Below are 22,033 nucleotides of genomic sequence, written 5' to 3' on the forward strand. Positions count from 1 at the left end.
GAAACCTCCTGCACAAAATCCATAGGCTTGCCTCTAACCTGTCAGGCACCCAAGAAAAAAAAGAATAGTTGAAGATCCATAACCAGAGAAAAGGGAAGGACAGCAAAACTAAATAAAGGTTTGCAAAGTTTGGTCATTCTTGGCACAAGCTGTAATTGTCTGTGGTGACTGTTTTGAAAAATGATGATTTTAGATGTTGATTTATATAATGAAGATTCAACATTTTTGTTTCTTAGTTCTACAACTTATTCTCATTTACGTTTGTGTTTCAATCAAATTTACTTGTATTTCCAGTTTACTTACATTTACTTCTACAAGAAAGTATGTTTTCAAGTTTTTTTTACAATTATTGTGTAAATATGCCATTTGATGCAAATATACTATTTGTCATAGTCACTTGTTATAAGTGTTTTATTTATAGCATTCCACAGACCCAGCCTGATGATTCTTGAAACTATTTTTTGCCTCTCAATTCTGAGGTTAAAAATATAACAATCTTTACTGCTTTGTAAATGAATTAAAGACCTCAGTTTTTCAGATAATTAAAAAAAGACGTGTAATGTTAATTTGCCCCTCTACTAAATGTGCATTTGTCCTACCATTGTGGTGTGACCAATGAGTTCCAGTGCAAGACCCTACATGCCCCTAGAGAACTTGACAATGGTGATCAATAAATGCATCCAGACAAATTTCTGTTTGCCTTCCATGATCTATTTCATCCAAATTATTTATCATGCACACATTTGGTTTCATTCCAATGAATCTGAGTTACTATTCTGATGTGAAATCCATTCAAATTACATGTTTGCTTATATACATGGTCAAGTCACATTAATATACTGGTGTCCAAAATTTTGAAAGCTTGCATTAATTTTACCACAAAACAGTATAATCTAGTGATAGTAAAGTAGAAACAATATAAAGCATACAGAACATAAAAAATTGCAACATATATAATGATAGAGAAAAATGTTCTATGTTTTTTCCAACCTAACAGATTTACACACACATTCCAACAATTGGTTAATTCGCTCAGTAAGCGGTAGAACCCCCTCTGGGAGTAATACAGATTTGACAAATATGGGGGTTGCTATGAATAATGTCATCAATCTGATGTTGAGGCAATAACACCCATTGTTCCTGTAGCACTGCTCACAAGTCTTGGAGAGTGGTTGGTCAAGCTGATGTGATGCAACCTATGTCCCTTGTGCATCCCGAAACATGCCACGCCATGCATTAAATATCTTCCATTTCCAGAAAAACATCAGCCACCTGTGCTCTATGAGATCGAACATTATCGTCCAATAATACAAAGTCTTGGCACATAACACCCTGCAACAACCACACATGACATCCCAAGATCTCATCAAAATACCTGACAGCAGTTAAAATTGCCAATTTAACCATACAATTTCATGAAAAGGTGTTCAAGTGGTCAACATAATCCCTGCCCACACCATTAGGGATCATCCTCCATGTCAGTGTCTTTGCACTTTTGTTGGGTCCTGAAATAATGTCCTACATTCCCTGCAGATTCAAAACCATCAAAAATCACTGTCCAGACCAAATTGGGCCTCAACTGTGGAAAGAACGTCAGCCTACTGTCTGACCATCCAGGTGGCATGTTGACGGCCCCACTCTAGACGTTCCCTTCTGTGAAGCTGCTTCAAAGGTACACTTGTAGCAGGTCTCTGAGAATAAAGGCCAGTCAGCCAAAGCCTTCTGTACAATGTTTGCCTCACTACAACATGTCCAGTCGATGCTGTGGGGTCAGATGCCAGTTGCAGTGCAGTACTAATGCAGTACTGTCATGCAATTACAGACAAATAACAGTTCTCTCCCTCTCTCTAATGCTACACATGGTCAGCCCCACCCTGGCCTTTGGGTTACAGTTTTGATCTCTGTAAATTGTCGCTACATCTGGAAAACAACAGAGCAGTTCACATTAAGCCAGCAGACCACATCAGCTTCTGACTTGCTGCTTTCATTCTTCCCATGGCCCTCCACCACAGAGAGCCTGGTAGGCATCTTCTCTGTGCCATACTCCACCACCTATGACTGTGTACACAATGACTGTGGACATGGAGCTAACTGGCAAACACCCATTTGATAGGTGTCCTGATGTCATTGTTGGCATTGTTGTCCATTGACCAGAATGCCATCTTCTGTGCAGGACATGATCATATGGTCATCAGTTGACAGTTTGTATGATTATATCATGAATTAGACACAAGACATGGAAATAATGGTTAGTTGCTTTAATTTTGGACACCAGTGTATGACCACTGCATATGTTTGACATCATTGTACAATATTCACTCACAGACAGCAGATGTCAGCACTAGCAGTGGAAGTTATATCAAGGGTATTAGAGGCACGCAGAAAAACAGTGCAGTCATTGTTGTAAAACAGAAACAGAGATTTATCTGACATCCAAAAGGGATGATCATTGCCCTTTGGGTAAGGGTGGAAGCATTTCCAAAATAGCAAAATCTGTAAACTGTTCACATTCTGCCTTGTTTAAAGTATACTGCAAATGGCAAAATGGTGCTATCCAAAACTGGCGCCAAGGCAGCTGTGGTGCACCAGGGGCCAAATATGATGGAGGGGGGCAGGGAGTGATGATTATAGAGATGTTTATGGGCAAATAAACGTGCAACTGTTGAGCAATTGACCACCCAGATGAAGCAACAGGCTACCAACAGTGTCTCTGCAATGATATTCAGCAAATATTGCTTCTTATAAGCCTCCACAGCTTCCTGGTTCATGCACCCATTCTCACTGCTGTTCACCAGTGATGAAAATTGGAATCTGCATGCCAATACTGCAACTGGATATCCACTGAGTGGTTCCAAATGTATCGTGTTTCATTCTCCATCATTGGCATGTAAGGTGTGAAATGCCTGCCAGGCAACAGGAGGGGACATGATGGTATGGGAACATTTTTATGGTATTCCCTGGATGATCTCATTATTTTGGAAGATGCAGTGGATCAACACAAGTATGCATCTATCCTTGGAGACCACCCCTACATGCAGTTTACTTTTCCTCAGTGCAATGGCATCTACAAGCAGTACAATGCAATGTGTTACATAACTCTCAGTGTACGTGGGTGGTACAAAGAGCACCAGGATGAGTTTTACTGCACCCTTCTGACCAGCAAACTCCTTGTGGTTTAAACACAATTAAGTATCAGTTGGACTAACTTGATCAGGCTGTTTACACCATGGTTCGAAAATAACTTACATGCTTTTGGGTTTGTGTTGTCCTTACCCTTTCTACATACGAATTCTTACGAGTTCTAGTATTATAATTATGGCAGTCCTCATTTGTACGTAGATTTTTCATATGTGCTCTTGTACACAGAATGCTTTTAAAAATATACAGTGATGATATTGTGAGTATTTGCAGTTCTTTGAAAAGGGGCCTACCATGAGTTCTTGGAGAGTTATGTACGAATCATAACACATAACTCTCCAAGAACTCATTGTAGGCCCCTTTTCAAAGAACTGCAAATACTCACAATACCATCACTGTATATTTTTAAAAGCATTCTGTGTACAAGAGCACATATGAAAAATCTACGTACAAATGAAGACTGCCATAATTATAATACCTGAACTCGTAAGAATTTGTATGTAGAAAGGGTAAGGACAACACAAACCCAAAAGCATGTAAGTTATTTTGGAATAAAACTCTACAATGCTCTGCCAGTGTACATGAAGGCAATAATAGATGAAGTAAAATTTAAGACTGAACTTAAAAATTACCTTTTAAGCAAAACTTTCTATGACGTAGATGAGTACTTTGATTATGTGTAAATTTATTGCCAAAATTTTTAATTTGTATGTCTAAACTTGTACTTTTAAAAAATGTCTTGAAATTGATATTCCATTACTACGTCTGTAGTACTTGTACTAGTATGATAACTTTGTTGTGACAATTCCTACATCATGTAAATGATATACAGGAAGATAATAAAATGAAATGAAATGAAATAACCAAGAAACCTAGCACAGCACGCCATGGCACTGGAGTTGGCATGTATTCATATCCCTGTCAGTACCTTCCAGAACCTCACCATTTCTCTCCCTGCATGTCTCACAAAGCTCCACACTGCAAAAGATGGTTATTAATGATTTTGACAGGTGGTCATATTAGTGTGACTGGACATGTGCAAATATAACATTCTTCGTTATGCTGATTTTAAATGAGCATCACTTCAATCAACAGTGGAATTTACCTTGGTATCAGTACTTCAACAATGACCTACAGTTAAGTCTAATGAATGTGTCTGTCGGTGGGTGGGACGGGGATATGGGGATGACAGAGAGTAGTAGTAGAGAGAGAGAGAGAGAGAGAGAGAGAGAGAGAGAGAGAGAGAGAGAGAGAGCATAAAATGCAACTGTAATCGGTAAACTTGACTTTGTGACTGGTTCTCTTCTTGTTTATGCATGTGTTAAGTCAGTCTTCTACCTGCAGATTCATTTGATTTGATTTATTTCATGTTCCATAGGTCCAACTGTGTTGGGTTCACAAGGACGTGGAATGAGTCAGTTTTTTACAAATACAAAATGATAATCTTATAGCATATACAGACATTTGAGCACATAATTATATAAAAATGTATACAGTGAATTCTTTGAGCAGCAATACAGTAAAAAGAAAATACATTAAAGCACTACAGAAAACAGATACAGAGCACACACAGATACAGAACTCAAGTTAAATAACATTCTTAGTTGCATTATGTCACCTTGTATTATATAATATTAAAATTTTACAATTTATTTTGTTAAAAATTCATCTAGATTGTAAAAAGCTTTTTCTAGCAGAAATATTTTTAGTGCTTTCTTAAACTTACTCTTGTTATGAATCTCTGTCTTTATTTCAGAAGGAAGAGCATTGAAGAGTTTTGTTCCAGGGTAGTGGACACCCTTTTGCGCCAAGCTTATATTTCTATGCTTGCTGTGTATGTCATCCTTCGTCTGTGTGTTATGCTCATGATAATTACTGTTTGGTTGAAATATCTCTATATTTTTACAAACAAAACACATGAGGGAAAGAATATATTGCCATGTAATTGTACATATTTTAAGTTTTCGAAAGCTATTTCTGCACGAGTCTCTTGGGCGCAATCCACATATAATTCTTAAGGCTCGCTTCTGTGCAATGAACACTCTCCTTGCTAATGGCTGGTTGCCCCATAAAATAATGCTGTATTCAATGAGTGAGTGAAAATAGCCATAGTATGCCACTTTTGCAGTGTTAGGTTCAACACATGTAGTAACAACCCTTAAAGCATATTTAGCAGAGCTGAGCCTCTTACAGAGATTTATAATATGTGAAGACCAGTTCATTTTCTTGTCAATGTGTACTCCAAGAAATTTTGTTGTATGCATCCTTTCTATTTGCTGATTACCACATGTCACACTTATCTCTCTCTCTTTTTCTGTTTTTGTACAGAACTGAATAAAGCTGGTCTCACTGGAATTTAATGAGAGACCATTCACCTTGACCCAATTAACCACATCTGAGAGTATGTGATTAATGAGTACCTCAAGATTACTGTCTGTTCTACTGCTGATAAAAATTGTGGTATCACAGCAAATAATGTAAATCTACACGACAGGCTTGTACATGTTGGTAGATCATTTATAAAAATTAGGAATAATAGTGGCCCAAGAATTGAGCCCTGAGGCACTCCACATGTAATGGAACTCCATTCAGAATGTGAGGAAACATCACATACTCCACCCGAGCTATTCAAGACAACTTTTTGTTTTCTGTCTTGGAGGTACGACTGTAGGCAATTGCCTGCAACACTACTTACTCCTACTAATTTTGCTTTTTGTAATAGAATCTGGTGATGAACCCAGCCAAACGCTTTGGATATATCACAGAAGACACCAAGTGCTAGAATTTTTTCATTAAGGGTTTCTAAGACTTCATTTGCAAGTGCATAGACTGCATCTTCTGTTGAACAGAATGATGTCCTTAGATTGTCCATGCTGCTACAGGATCTCTGTTTACCTTGAAATCAGACTTGATTCAATAATTTAAAGTAAGGAAATGTTCTTGTATTTTCCTGAATTTTTTAAAAAACTGTGTACAAACCTGAGCATGACACTGCTTCAGCAGACACTAAACTCACACTACTCACAGCTGACACAGCTGCCACTGTGTGAATATACACCAACAATTAAAGAATGTCATTGTAGTGTTACAAAATTGTTTTCTTTTTTCCTCAAATTGCAGTTCAACTTTTGATAATCTAATGAATTTAGAGGTGGAATAAATATTGACATAACCCAAAGCTTTCCACAAGATAATATTTCATATTACAATATGCTATTTCATGAAATTAGTTACAGTAACAATGACAGGTATAAAAATGTGAAGTACTTCACATTGTGGTGAATTTTAGATTACAAACATGTTTTCAATGATTGTACATCAAGTACATTTTACTGAGCTAATGATTTTTACTTAGAAGTCTTGTGAAATCTAGATTCTGTTTATGTACTGACAATGTTGAAACATTTTGAAATTAAATACATTCATGTATATTTAAGTAGTTAAACCACAAAATAAATAAACACAAGTTGTCAAAAGAATGAGTGTATCTCTAGAAACATTCTGCGTGGGAAAAATATATCTAAAAACAAAGATGATGTGACTTACGAAACGAAAGTGCTGGCAGGTCAATAGACACACAAACAAACACAAGCAAACACACAAAATTCAAGCTTTCGCAACCAATGGTTGCTTCCTCAGGAAAGAGGGAAGGAGAGGGAAAGAAGAAAGGATGTGGGTTTTAAGGGAGAGGGTAAGGAGTCATTCCAATCCTGGGAGCGGAAAGACTTACTTTAGGGGGAAGAAAGGACAGGTATACACTCGCACACACACCCATATCCAACCACACATACACAGACACAAGCAGACATTTGTAAAGGCAATGTCTGCTCGTGTCTGTGTATGTGCGGATGGATACGTGTGTGTGTGCGGGTGTATACCTGTCCTTTTTGCACCCTAAGGTAAGTCTTTCCACTCCTGGGATTGGAATGACTCCTTACCCTCTCCCTTAAAACCCACATCCTTTCATCTTTCCCTTTCCTTCCCTCTTTCCTGATGAAGCAACCATTTGTTGTGAAAGCTTTAATTTTGTGTGTATGTTTGAGTTTGTTTGTGTGTCTATCGACCTGCCAGCACTTTTGTTTGGTAAGTCACATCATCTTTGTTCTTAGATATATTTTTCCCATGTGGAATGTTTCCCTCCTCCCTTAAAACCCACATCCTTTCGTCTTTCCCTCTCCTTCCCTCTTTCCTGATGAAGCAACTGTTGGTTGCGAAAGCTAGAATTTTGTGTGTATGTTTGTGTTTGTTTGTGTGTCTATCGACGTGCCAGCGCTTTTGTTTGGTAAGTCACATCATCTTTGTTTTTATATATATATAACGTGCCAGTGCTTTTGTTTGGTAAGTCACATCATCTTTGTTTTTATATATATATATATATATAAGTGAAAGTTGTTCACTGTGAATAAATACAATTTGCAAAATGGATGGGTACGATAAACTGTGGTTGATAGAGGAATTGATGAATTCATGTATGTATACAAAACTGAAAGTTGTTCCCTGTGAATAAATAGAGTTTGCAAAATAGGTACCACAAACTGTGGTTAAAAGAGGAATTGATTGATACGTTTTGTCAATAGTCATTCTGCCATCATGTTTCAACCCCACCCCCCCTCCCCCCTCCCAGCCCCTTTTTCCCTGAGCATTGCACATACAATTTATGTGAAAAGTCTAGTTGGTTTGCACTGAGCAGAAATAAGCAAAGTCTCAATTTTTTTAAAGTTTGAGATAACAGTGTCATTAAGGTGTAGTTCAGCCAATGTGTTTGCTGAACAGTATATTAAGGCTACTATCTAACATTAATGAAGTACAACTAGTTGCACTGAAAATTCAAAAAAAATTGTTTTCCTATATCAACAACTTAATTAATCAATGTTCTTTAGGTACTAGTGGGAATCATTAACATGTCTTATTTGTAAGTACTAGAGACCGCACTTGTATTAACACTTAAACGTTCCACAGTGCCTCTCAGAAGTTATTCCACCTTCTAACTCATTGGTTCAAAATGCAAACTTTGCTATTAAATGTCTCACTTCTCTTAATGTGACAGGTGTGCCTTGTCTCCATTTATTATTTACTTTCTGAAATTACACATTGTCCTAATTACCAAATCGTCAAACAGAACACAAAACACATTGTATTATAAACTGGTTTATTTATTAGTCAATGCTCAGTATAGTCATTAAGCCTAAGCTCACGAAAAACACATTGTTAACTAAATCATTTAGTCAGAGTTACAAATAGTAAATAGAATGGTGACAGTACTATAATAACAGTATATTCTCTGTTTAATCTAACAATGGAGATGTCTGTGTGCATCACCAAAATGAATGTGAGTCAAAGTTTATCTTAGTTAGTTCCAGATATTTACAACTAATTAAAATGTCAAGAAGAACCAATATATGTCTGTATATATATACAAGTAAAACACAGACAATATCATGAAAATAATAGACTGCTACTCACCATATAGTAGAGATGATAAGTCACAGATAGGTGCAAAAGAAAGGTGGCTAAACACTTGAGCTTTGGGTCAAAATGCCCTCTTCTAAAGCAGACAGACATATACACACCGGCACAAGCACTTATCACATACATATGACCTCTGTCTCCAGCAACTGAGGCTGGGCTGAGACCAACTGTGCATGATGGGAGAAGCAGTCTGAGTGGTGAGGATAAAGAGGTGCCTGTGGTGGGAGGGAGAGATATAGCAGGACAGGGGTGGGAGACAGTAAAGTGTTGTTTGTGGGAGCATACAGGGACATGATGAAGACGGGAAAGGACAGATAGGTGCAATCAGGAGGTGGGAGGGAGGAGGGGGAGGAAGGGAGCAGAAATGGAGAGAAGTTAAAAGACTGTGGATGTGTTGGTAGAACAGAATGATGTGTGGTGATAGAGTGGGAGCAGGGAAGGGGATAGGCTGGTGAAGAACACTGACTAAGTAAGGTTAAGCCAGGGTGAAGGGGGTCCAGTCCAGTTACAAGCATCATCTATCCTATCAAAAGCAGGGCTATCTATGAAACCAGTAATTTTATCTACAAGCTAAGCTGCAACCAATGTGCTGCATTCTATGTGGACATGACAGCCAACAGTCTGTCTGCCCACATGAATGGCCATTGACAAACTGTAGCCAAGAGACAGTTGAACAACCCAGTTGCTGAGGCATGCAGCTCAACACTACATTCTTCATTTCAATTACTGCTTCACAGCCTGTGCCATATGGATTCTTCCCACCAACACCAGCTTTTCTGAATTGTGCAGGTGAGAACTCTCCTTGCAATACATTCTACCTTCCTGTAATCCCCCCCCCCCCCCCCCCCCCAGCTTCTGCCTTTGTTAATCACTGATCACTGTTCTTCATCCACCTATCTCATTAACTACTCCCACTCCAGCACTGCACGGCCTTCTATGCCTTGCCCTGTCTCCACCATATCCATATATGCTTCCACAAGCAGCAATTTACCACACTTACCCTGCTGTCCCTCTCCTTCCCTGCCCCAGCCTCCTCTTTATTCCACTGCCCAACTGCTTGAATGTGTGTGCACATTGCCTGTCTTAGAAGAAGGCCTTTTGGCCAAAAGCTCACAAGTTCAGCAGTCTTTTTGTTGTGCTTGTCTGTAGCTCAGCATCTCTACTACATAGCAAGTGGCTATCTATTCTTTTTATAATATTGTTATTATTCCATCCTGGATTTTTCAAGTAAAACCTAGATTCTTTCTTCTTGCATAAGAAATGCTATACTTTCTGTTACAGGAAAACCCACAGTGATCTCATTAGCACAATTGAGGAGATGAGTGTCTTGGTCTGCATACTTCCTGTTATGTTTCTTGGTGTGGAACTGCATATCTCATATTGTGTAACACAAATAAACAAAAGTGTGATTCATATATGTTTTTCTGTCAGTGTTCTTTCAATCATTGGCTGACTATCTAGTATGATTAGTAACAGTCTAACAACATAAGTATTTGCAAGATTAGATAGTTTTGAAAAGAGAAGTCTGCTAAGGAGGAACTGCTATTTTTCATTATGAAACTGACAAAGAACCAATATACATGTGTAAGCCTACATATGCTCTCTTCTTTGCATAACTCTCTCATTACATTTATGTTCACAAAGTATGTTTGCAACTGAATTTCTTTTTGTTGTAATTTTTCTGTAATGCTTACAGTGTATTACAGTTGTCTTTGAAAGTTTAACACACCATCAGCAGGTATTCTCATTGTTGACTATACAGTTGTGTACCTCATCTCACTTTATTTGCTGCCTAGTAATCATGTGTAGTGTACTGTTGTGTGTAGAACATAAGCTTGAATTGATTATAAATGCTCTGTTATATCAGTAAGTTCATGAACATTTATTTACAGTGTTTGCATGGGCTAATATTGATCCATAATTAATAAAGCAACAAAATGTGCTAAATCTGCAGGCTTAGAGACAACTACTTAAAAACACCTTCATCCATATATATACAGCCGTAATTATAAACTTGATGTAAAGAGCATAAACATTTCATGCAGCAATCAGGCTCTATCAACTGCATGTGCCATCAGAGTGTGCATATTCATATTGTACATCGACTGTGCAATTGACATTTGAAGAGTGATACTCAATTTATAGAAGCTTACTCTTGTCTAAATTGAAGATACATGCTAGGTTTGTTAAATGAATAACTTCTAACCATTGATAATAAGAGAATACAGCAGCAAAGAGGTGATAATAAACTAATAAGTTAATAAGCATGTTCATAATATGAATAAACCATCTGTACATAGTTCAGTTATAATTCCACATATTTCTTGTTGTAGACATCTCCACATATTTCATTTTATACATTAAGAGAAGGAAAACATGTGTCTTAACTCCATTGATGTTCGACCATATGAAAATTCTTATTATTATAATACCTTTTATGTGCATGTAATATCTTATTTGTAGAACAGTATAATGTATGATGAAGGGTTTCTACAGTTTACGGTTAGTGACTAAGTACCTGAGTACCCAGATATATTGCTAATGCTAAGGTAAAATCAGAAATAGACCTGTCAGGTTACTCGTTATTTTGGATATCCATTCTGCACTGGTTAATTTATATCTCCTATCAGTCCATAAAGTAATTCTGAAATACCGTTCTTTGAAATAAGTTCAATATTCAACATGACATTAATACCTAAATGTAGTTCCACAAATCACATTTGATGTATGTGTATCTCAATACATAGAAGTTTCATTGAATGAATGCAGTAAACCAAACTGCTTGGACTTCAGGTAAAACCATGCTTCTCAGGCTGTCATAGAGTTAAAATCGGTTTGATCCACATAATTTGCTATGCATTCAGCAACATAATACTCATAGTTGTATTTGAAGCTAGTGCACTAGACTGCTTTTCATAGCTTATAATAGCTCATGTACTAGTAGGTATCTGCATAGGATGTATCAAATCAGACTTTCCGATAAGCATAAATCTTTTTGTATCAGTGGATTATTTAACTGTCAATGCAAATAGAAATAAGGGCAGTTCCATTTCATCTCTTGGTCTGTACTTACATGAACAACAATAACAGAGTGCATAAGCAAAATATATAAACATAATGAATGCTTTGTGACTTAAGTTCAGCATCTTGTGTTACAATGTATGTAATATGAGTATAATAGAGGGAAACATTCCAGGTTGGATAAATATATCTAAAAACACAGATGATGTGACTTACCGAACGAAAGGGCTGGCAGCTTGATAGACACACAAACATACACACGAAATTCAAGCTTTCGCAACAAACTGTTGCCTCATCAGGAAAGAGAGAAGGAGAGGGAAAGACGAAAGGATGTGGGTTTTAAGGGAGAGGGTAAGGAGTCATTCCAATCCCAGGAGCAGAAAGACTTACCTTGGGGGGAAAAAGGGACAGGTATACACTCGCACACACACACATATCCATCCGCACATATACAGACACAAGCAGACATATGTAAAGGCCTTTTAGGGCGAAGGCATGTTTGCGGAGGGATTGTAAATAAAACTTAATGGGGTCATTGTGGGGATGTTGTGAGGGTGACATGGTATTAGAAGGTGGAAAGTGTAACATGAGGCTGAAATGAAAATGAAAATAAAAATATGTGGTGAGAGATAAGGCGAACTAGAAAGCAACTGGAGATCTGGCGTGTACAAAGGCGAAAATGTGTTGGTTATAGCTGGGCTATGTTGATCCTGTGGTGAACTTGGGTTGGTAGACAACAATGTGCACAAAGGTTATGTGGTTGTGTTGCCGCCAAAATACGTTAAAGGGTGGAGCAATTCGGGAAAATTTCGAAAAAACTGCGTGTGTATGTTTGTGTGTCCCTCGACCTGCCAGCACTTTCGTTCGGTACGTCACATCATCTGTGTTTTTTGATATATTTTTCCCACGTGGAATGTTTCCCTCTATTATATTCATATCATTAATTTGAACCCAACAATTACGTTTGTTATTGTCACTGTTGCATTTCGAAATCTTTCCTGTCATCTTATTTTCTCTTTCTGTTTTTGCAAGTAGTTTCACTTTGTCTTCACCTTCTCCTCTTTACCGAATCTGCCATACAATTTTATCCCCCCTATATGTACTCAATAACACATAACCCACTTCCAAACCATAACAAAAAAATATTCCGCTTTCAGCAATACTGCTGCTACAAAATCCACCGTTTCCAGTTCACAAACAGTTCCTTTCAGCTATTAAACAGCCATTTCGACTAGTTCCAATAACTTTCGCTTTTTTTCCATTTCCGTTTTTCCCACATCACTGATCTTTTATAGCCACTTCCCACACGTTTTAACGTCATTATTTCTTCATCAGACAATTGTTAGCCTCTTTTCCACCATCTGCCACCACAAAACCACTCCTTTTAATACATTTACACGCGGTTTTTTCGAAATTTTCCCGAATTGCTCCACCCTTTAACGTGGTTTGGCGGCAACACAACCACATAACCTTTGTGCACATCATTGTCTACCAACCCAAGTTCACCACAGGATCAACATAGCCCAGCTACAACCAACACATTTTCGCCTTTCTACACACCAGATCTCCAGTTGCTTTCTAGTTCGCCTTATCTCTCGCCACATATTTTTATTTTCATTTTCATTTCAGCCTCATGTTACACTTTCCACCTTCTAATACCATGTCACCCTCACAACATCCCCACAACGACCCCATTAAGTTTTATTTACATTCCCTCCGCAAACATGCCTTCGCCCTAAAAGGCCTTTACATATGTCTGCTTGTGTCTGTATATGTGCGGATGGATATGTGTGTGTGTGCGAGTGTATACCTGTCCCTTTTTCCCCCCAAGGTAAGTCTTTCCGCTCCTGGGATTGGAATGACTCCTTACCCTCTTCCTTAAAACCCACATCCTTTCGTCTTTCCCTCTCCTTCCCTCTTTCCTGATGAGGCAACAGTTTGTTGCGAAAGCTTGAATTTCGTGTGTATGTTTGTGTTTGTTTGTGTGTCTATCGACCTGCCAGTACTTTCGTTCGGTAAGTTACTAAACACACACACACACAAATATATATATATATATATATATATATATATATATATATATATATATATATAGTAACTTACCGAACGAAAGTGCTGGCAGGTCGATAGACACACAAACATACACACGAAATTTTATATATATATATATATATATATATATATATATATATATATATATGATATCACTATAATGGAAGGAAACATTCCACGTGGGAAAAATCATATATAAAAACAAAGATGAGGTGACTTACCGAACAAAAGCGCTGGCAGGTCGATAGACACACAAACAAACACAAACATACACACAAAATTCAAGCTTTCGCAACAAACTGTTGCCTCATCAGGAAAGAGGGAAGGAGAGGGGAAGACGAAAGGAAGTGGGTTTTAAAGGAGAGGGTAAGGAGTCATTCCAATCCCGGGAGCGGAAAGACTTACCTTAGGGGGAAAAAAGGACAGGTATACACTCGCACACACGCACATATCCATCCACACATACAGACACAAGCAGACATATGTCTGTACATAATGGAGATAATGAATAGGAGACACTACATACCTAGTAATAGCCAAAGTTGTTAAGGGTTTATCTCAATACCCAATTGCAGCTGAAGTGAATTTCTTTTCCATCATGTGCATATGGTGGCAGGATCATGAATGGTGTCTTGTTTTGGACATATCTGAAAGAACAGACACCACACACACACACACACACACACACACACACACACACACATATATATATATATATATATATACCCAATTACGTTTGATTTTTTTTCGGGGGGGGGGGGGGGGGGGGTGCTACAGTAGAATATACACAGTCCTGTCACATTAATGTGACCACCAGGTATTGTCAAAGTCAATTTGCAATAACCATTGACAGACCGCATGTGGCAGGACTGTCAGTGTTGGGTAGATATTGGATGTTAGGAGCTGCAGGAAACTGTGCATTCATTGTCATAATGCAGAAACAGAGTGACTTTTCTGATGTCCAGAAGAGCATGATCATTGGCTTTTGAGGCATGGGCGGAACCATTTCTGAAATACAGTATCGCAGTGCCTGTGTTATTCTGATTATGATGCAAAGTTCCTTTAGACATGCATGCATTGTGAATCAGGACTACCATCAACTGTAGCGTGGAATGACAACAATGAAAATTTGTGCCGGACCAGGACTTGAACTCAGATTTCCCGCTTATCGTGAGCAGTCACCTTACCATCTGGCTATCCATGCATGACTCATGGCCAGATGCAAACTTCCATATGTCATCAGCCATGTGTCTATGACCTGTACTCATACATCCATTATGTATATTCCCGCACAGGTCTGATATTGTACTTGAAATTCACTTGCCTGGTATCAACAGTTAAATAAAATATTGCAGTGGCTATGTTATTCTGATTACAATGCAAAGTTCCTCTGGACATGCATGCAAGGAAATTTGGATCTGGTCATGAGTCATGCATGGATAGCCAAATGGTAAGGTGACTGCTTGCAATAAGCCAGAAATCTGGGTTCGAGTCCCAGTCCGGCACAAATTTTCATTGTTGTCATTATATTCCACAGCTGATGGTAGACCTTATTCACCATTGCAAATTCATTTCATGTATTTCATAATGGCTGTGGTCACCACAGTGCCTGTTCCTTTGGACATGCATGCATGTTCAATGGAATTTTGCATTGTAATCAGAATAACACAGGGACTGCAACATTTTATTTATCTGCTGTTAGGCCTACTGAGCAAGTGACTTTCAACTACAATATTTGACCTGTATGGGAATATACATAATGGATGCATGAGTACAGGTCATAGACACATGCTTGACGACATATGGAAGTTTGGGTCTAGCAGTGAGTCATGCATGATAGCCAAATGGGAACGGGACTGCTCGCGATAAACAGGAAATCCTGGGCTGGCACAAATTTTCATTGTTGTCACTCCATTCTACAGCTGGTGGTAGTCCTTATTTGCAATTGCCAATTCATTTGAAGCATTTCTGAAACGTCTAAGTCTGTAAATTGTTTGAATACCACTGTAGCACCATTTGAAACCAGTGCTGAGGCAGCTGTGGTGCATTACAGGCCATATATGACAGGGTTGAAGGATAGCTGTGGAGATGTATGTGGGTGAATAGACATGCAACTCTCAAGCATCTAACTGCCCAGATGAACCACGGGGCTGCCAACAGTGTCTCCTGAATGACTGTTCAGTAAACATTGCTGCACATGAGCCTCTGCAGCAGATTCATGCTCCCATGCTGACTGCTGTTCATCACCAAATGGAGGCTGGAATTGCATGCCAGTATCACAACTGAAGATTCAATGAGTGGTGACAGAGAGCCCTTTTCAGGTGAATCATGTTTTATGCTCCACTGAACGTATGGCTGTTGGTGTATATGGCATGAAACATCCAAAAGGAAAAACCCTGCAAGAATCATGAGAGTGTTATTGTTTGGGCAATATTTTCATGATATTCCCTGGGTGATCTCATCATTCTGGAAGGAATAGTGAATGAACATAAGTATGCAACTATCATTGGGGACTATGTCCACCTATTTATGCAGTTTGTTTTTCCTTGGCAAAATGGGATTTTACAGGAGGACAATGCAATGTGTCACACAGCTTGCAGTTTACACACGTGGTTCAAAGAGCACCAGCTGAACTTATTATACTCCCCTGGCCACCAGACTCCCCAAATTTAAATGCAATTGAGAATATTTAGGATCAGCTTGATCACGCTGCACGCACCATGGTTCAACTGTGAAACTGAGCACAGCCAGCTTGAGTTGGCATGGCTCCACATCCCCTTCAGTACTTTCCTTTGTGTTTCCAGGATACCAAAAACAAATACCACTGCAAAATTGTTTTTTTTTGTGATCTATGATGTCATTCACAGTGTTCTGCAGTGTCATTTAAATGCAGCTCATTTGCAGTTTTACCCTTTTCCTCCTCCACACACACACAGACAGGATGGCTTGATGGTGGGGGAAATGTGCAGCAAGACTGAGCACTATGGCTCTCATGCCACTGCACTGCCCACTGCCACATTTTTGGCCACCCCTGCCTTAAATGCTCAACCCTCTGAACTCGTTTCATCTTGTTGTGCAACCATTGAATCATCTGTCAAAAATGTTCCTCACATTATCTGCTGTCTCCTCCTTGTGTCATGAATCCTTCTGTCCTCCCTCCCCACCACCATCTACCCAGGCAACTGCTTTCAATAATCAAACAATGGGAAGTCCAGGTTGGGATATCAACAAGTATGAAAAGGATAGATTGCTACTCATCATAAAGATGACATGTTGAGTTGCAGCCAGGCAAACCGAAAAGATTGTTACAAATTGAGCTTCTGGCCAAAGTATTCTTCAGAAAGGGAAAGAGAAACACACATGCATTCATACAAGTAAGCATACCTCACACAGACTTGACCACTAACTCCAGACCCACAGATGAGAACAGTTCTGTGCAAAACAGTCTGTAGTAAACTATCCTTTTCAAAATATTGTTGCTTTCAGTAATGATTATTCAACAACCAGTCCCTCACTACTACAAGCATTTACATCTGGCTATGTGTGTGTTTGTGTTTTTTAATGTATGTACTCTTACTAAAAAAGGAGCAACAGCTCAAAAGGTAGTGTTAAATTTTTGAAAGATATAAACGCCATTTGACTGTAAAACAGGTTTTATTCCACAATCTAGATTTCAGTCTTAGGCCATTATCAAGTGTTACAAATATCAAAAACCATTAGATTTGAGTAGAACATGAGTTATCATCAAAATATGTATTTCAGTTATACATACCAGTTTACTTTTATGCAAACCAATTTACTTTTATGTAAACTAATTCACTTTTGACAAAATTGGTTTATACAACCAGAGATATATATTTTGATGATGACTTGATTTCTGCTCAAGTCTAATGATTTCTGGTACTTGTAACACTTGATAATGGCCTAAGGCCAAACTCTAGATTGTGGAATAAAACCTGTTGTACAGTCAAAAGCCATTTACATCTTTTTAAAAATTTTATATTACTGCAGCTTCACAGCAAAGTAAAAACACTAGTGTAAACGGTTTACTGTTATGTGTTTTTGTGTGTCACACACCAGTCCTCTGTAGGCAAGTGGTTGCCTCTCCCTTATTTTGTATATTTTATATTTTATCTACAGAATATTTTACCCAAGAGAATTCTATCATCATTAAGCCATACAATAGAGCTACATGTATCTGGGGAGGGGGAATGATGACTGTCATTTTCTTATTGCTTCCAGCCAGTTGCAGCACCAGCACAGCAATGTTGTATTGGCTAGTATTAGAAGGCCAGATTGGTAAATCATCTAGACAATTGGCCCTGCAACTACTGAAAAGGTTGCTGCCCCTCTTCAAGTGCCAAGTTTAGTCTGTCCTCACCACAGATACCACTCCAGTTGGTTGTAGACACAGTACAGCTATTTGTATCTCTGAAGCATCAAGCCTCCCCACCTCAGCAAGGTCCATATTTCATGTGTACTTTAGTAAACATTATTACTACAATTGTCTTATGGTCACTGATACCACTGATATTATGGACATCCAAAAAGAGGTCAGCTCTATGTGTTGCTAATAGGTTTAATACAGTTCTGTCATGAGTGTACTTCCCAACTACCTACGCCAAGTTGTTTACAGAGAAAGTGTTTAGCATTATTTCACAGCATGATTCTCCCACCAACCACTTACAAAACTGTTACTGTCCCGATTGATTGTTTGACAATTGAAGTTCCCTCCAACAATATCACTATGAATGTGGAATGTATATATTAGTGCATAGTGAAAATCTCTATTACATCCGGTGGCCAGTAGATTAACCCAATTATAAGTTTATACCCACTCTTAATACTGAGTCTTACCCAGACAATCCTGTGTCAATCTGCAGTTATTGTTTTGAAAAAATGTAGTTTCTTTTGTACTGTAATGTATACACCTCCATTTCCAGTAGCCTACCCTTCTGATATAAACTTAGATTCGTTCCAGAAATCTCAGTGGTGTAATTTTTTGTTTTTATCCAATTTTCTGTACCAGTTGCTATAAGATCTAGACTACTTTTTAGAGTTGCTTCAAACTCTGTGACTTCCTCGCAGACCCTCTGACAGTTGATCACTAGGATTTTAATCATTTCATCTTTACGAGCCATATAATCACGACTTACACTTCTACTTTGAAATCACTTACGGCTGTCATTAATTTTATTTGTTGGATAGTTACTGTATCTTAAAAAAAGTATATAGTACACTCGCAGTAAGCCTCACAATTCTGAACTCCTCAGTTCAAGTCCAGTAAGTGCCAGCCTAGTTTGTTACAAAATCATCAGAGATTCTGTTTCAAGCCTTCTATTCTTCTTAGAAAAATAAGGCTCTAATCATTAGTGGTGACCACACAGGTTCCTCGTGATCTTGTACTTTTATTTTTGAGTCCACATACCTTTGTATATAACTTTTAAGGTTACTGGCCATAGTTGCTTCAATTGTTACACTACAAGAATGAGAGGAGCTTAAGAAATTTTGAATAACCAAATCTGTACTGTCAGTTCTAAATTCCCATTGAAGCTCATTTATGGCTAGAAAATACTTTTGTGATGACCTGCTTGCTGATTAGTGAGAGTACTGTAGGTAAGTGTATCTCATCTATTCTGGTATTTGTAAAAAGTGAAACACTCAGAAGCAATGGCCTGCAACATGCCATGATAGGAGGATGTGTAGAACTGTGGAACCACAAAGTGATTTAAATGGCACAGAGGTGACATGCATGAAGGCCCAACAGTTTCCTTTTTTGTGTGACTGGACAGCTCAGTGTTATGCAATGCTCAGTCAGTGCATAGCCATCATATGAAGTGGACATGTGTAACCAAGTGCCCTTATGCCTTGCTGACTTTACATGGTTAAGCATTGGAATGTAAATATGTGATTGGTCTCCAGAAGGTGGGTCTGTCATTCTGTGACATTACAGCTCATACAGGGCATGCTGCTTTATCAGTGAATCACTTGTGGTACCTGTGGAGAGAAGAGGGCTGTACACAGTGGAGACAGGATACTATATGTTACAATGGGGGCACAGTATGAGATGAATGTCATTTTGTCTACTTGGCTGTAGCGGACAGAACAGCTTCATCCACAGTGTTGGTGTGATGCTGGAGTGCAGCAGTGCATGTAGATGTGTTTGTGGTGGCTGAGGGCTGGTCTGGTGGCACACATGCCATTGTGTCGGCTTCCACTGACCAGAACTACCAATGCCACAGACTGCAAAGAACATGTGAATGCCAATGCAGGGATGTCAAATGGCAAAATGTTAAGTTTTTTCATGAACCACATTTCACATTGTCGTACAGTGATGGCCACATATGTGTTCATTGCCACCATGGTAAAAAAAATTGGGCAGACTGTGTTGTTGAGTGGCATAGCAGACAAATGCCAAGTGTGATTGCTTATAACATACAATCTTGCCTCCTACATCTTGATGGCAGTGTTAACATCATCCACTATATCCTGGAAGTTTCACAGCCTGAGGCACTGCCCATCCTGTAGCCATTCCATGTGCCATATTTCAACAGGACAACATCTGGTTGCATGCAGCAATGAATGTGCAAACTGTCTTCAAAGAATGAAGGATATTGCTGCTTCTCTGACCTGCCCATCTGCCTGACATGTTGTCCATCAAACATATATGGGATATGATTGGTCGGCAAGTTGTTTGTTCAGGCTTTCCTTCAACTAAAGTTAATGGCTTGTAGTCATGCCTACGAACCATGTTGCAGAGTATTCCTCAGCAACATATTCAGATGCTCTTTGATTCTATGAGACAATGTCTAGCAGCTCTGATTGTAGGAATGTTGTTGCGCTACTTCATACTGAATTTTCACAGCCACAGTGCAAGTACAGGTCTGTAATGCTTATAGTTCATGTAGCAACATGGAGAGAACACTAGTGCATCCAATTCCCGAGTACCGAGCATGTTTGGGATTAAAGGAAGATTTGAAACAATTTGGAAGCATGTTGCTACATTTGTTACTGGCAGGTTTGAACAACACATAAGTGTTAGTGAGATGCTTTGTGAACTGAAATAGGAATCCCTGTAGGAGCCTTTTTACAAAATACTGTTGAGGAAATATAGAGAATTGGCATTTGAAGCTACTACTAAATGATTCTGCTGCCACCGATGAACATTTCAAGTAAGGGCCACTAAGATAAGTTAAGAGAATTCAGGATTCATACAAAGGGATATAGATACTCATTCTTGTCTTGTTCTGTTTACTTGTGGAACAGGAGAGAAACGACTAATACTGGTCCAGGATAAAGTTGAGTGCCATGTTTGAATCACAAACGCACTGCTAGCATGGGACAATTTCATGCCTATCATTTGGTGGTTAAGCAAAAGTTAAATTTGTAAAATGGCAGTTAGACAGATGTGTCAAACATGGACAAAGCTGAATGCAGATGAATTTTTTGATTATGTCACAATTTAGACACTGCTGCTTACCAAATATGGAGCCAAGGGGAAGTATATGCAGATGGAGAGTGCTTTTTTTAATGGGCCTACAGCAATAATCATGGTAGCCTGGGTGAGTTTTGTGAAGCATAGGTGCAAAATGAGATACACTTAGATAATCCACTCTAATGTCCTGATGACTTAAAGTGTGAGTGTAGATCTGGGTTATATCGGTTCATTCCCCCAAACCACCTTCCACTTCTTTACAAGATGACTTACTTGGAATTTGCAGCCACTCTTCTTTACTGAATAGCCATTTTCCATAAACCCTCTTGACTTCTCCTTCGTTGAATAACGCTAGGTACAGGAATTTTTAGACTCTTTCTACTTTATTATTCATCAACTAACAATGTATTGTACCTCCAGACACAACAAAAATTTCACTTTCCACATGAATATGTAACTACCTGCAAGTCTCTCATACAGTCAGATGTTAGACACGAATTGAGTTACAGTTAAAAGAAAGTTGGCTTGGATATCATGACCTTCCTTAACATGAATCATAAAATAAGTCTTGCCTCTAACAAGGTTGCGTCCAGAGTCTACAAGAGTACTTTTTCAACTGCTCTTGTTTGACCGCTGCATCTACTTTCTTCCCACGACTGATTTTAAACCTGCACACACAAACATGTGATGTGCAGTAGGTAGGTTTCTACCATCCCACACTCATATCCACAATATCATGTGTTTAAGATCATAGAAGGCTGAGTGGTTCTAGAATTTACACAGAAATTCTCGAATCATTACATATACCCCTGCCCTCCTCCCCAATATCAAACATGTGATATTTTATGTATAATCATTATGCAAATTATATCACTCATAATAACATTTCATATCTTAACAGTATATATTTCATACATA

This window comes from Schistocerca serialis, chromosome 4, assembly GCF_023864345.2.
Source record: "Schistocerca serialis cubense isolate TAMUIC-IGC-003099 chromosome 4, iqSchSeri2.2, whole genome shotgun sequence".
In the NCBI taxonomy this organism is placed as follows: Eukaryota; Metazoa; Arthropoda; class Insecta; order Orthoptera; family Acrididae; genus Schistocerca; species Schistocerca serialis.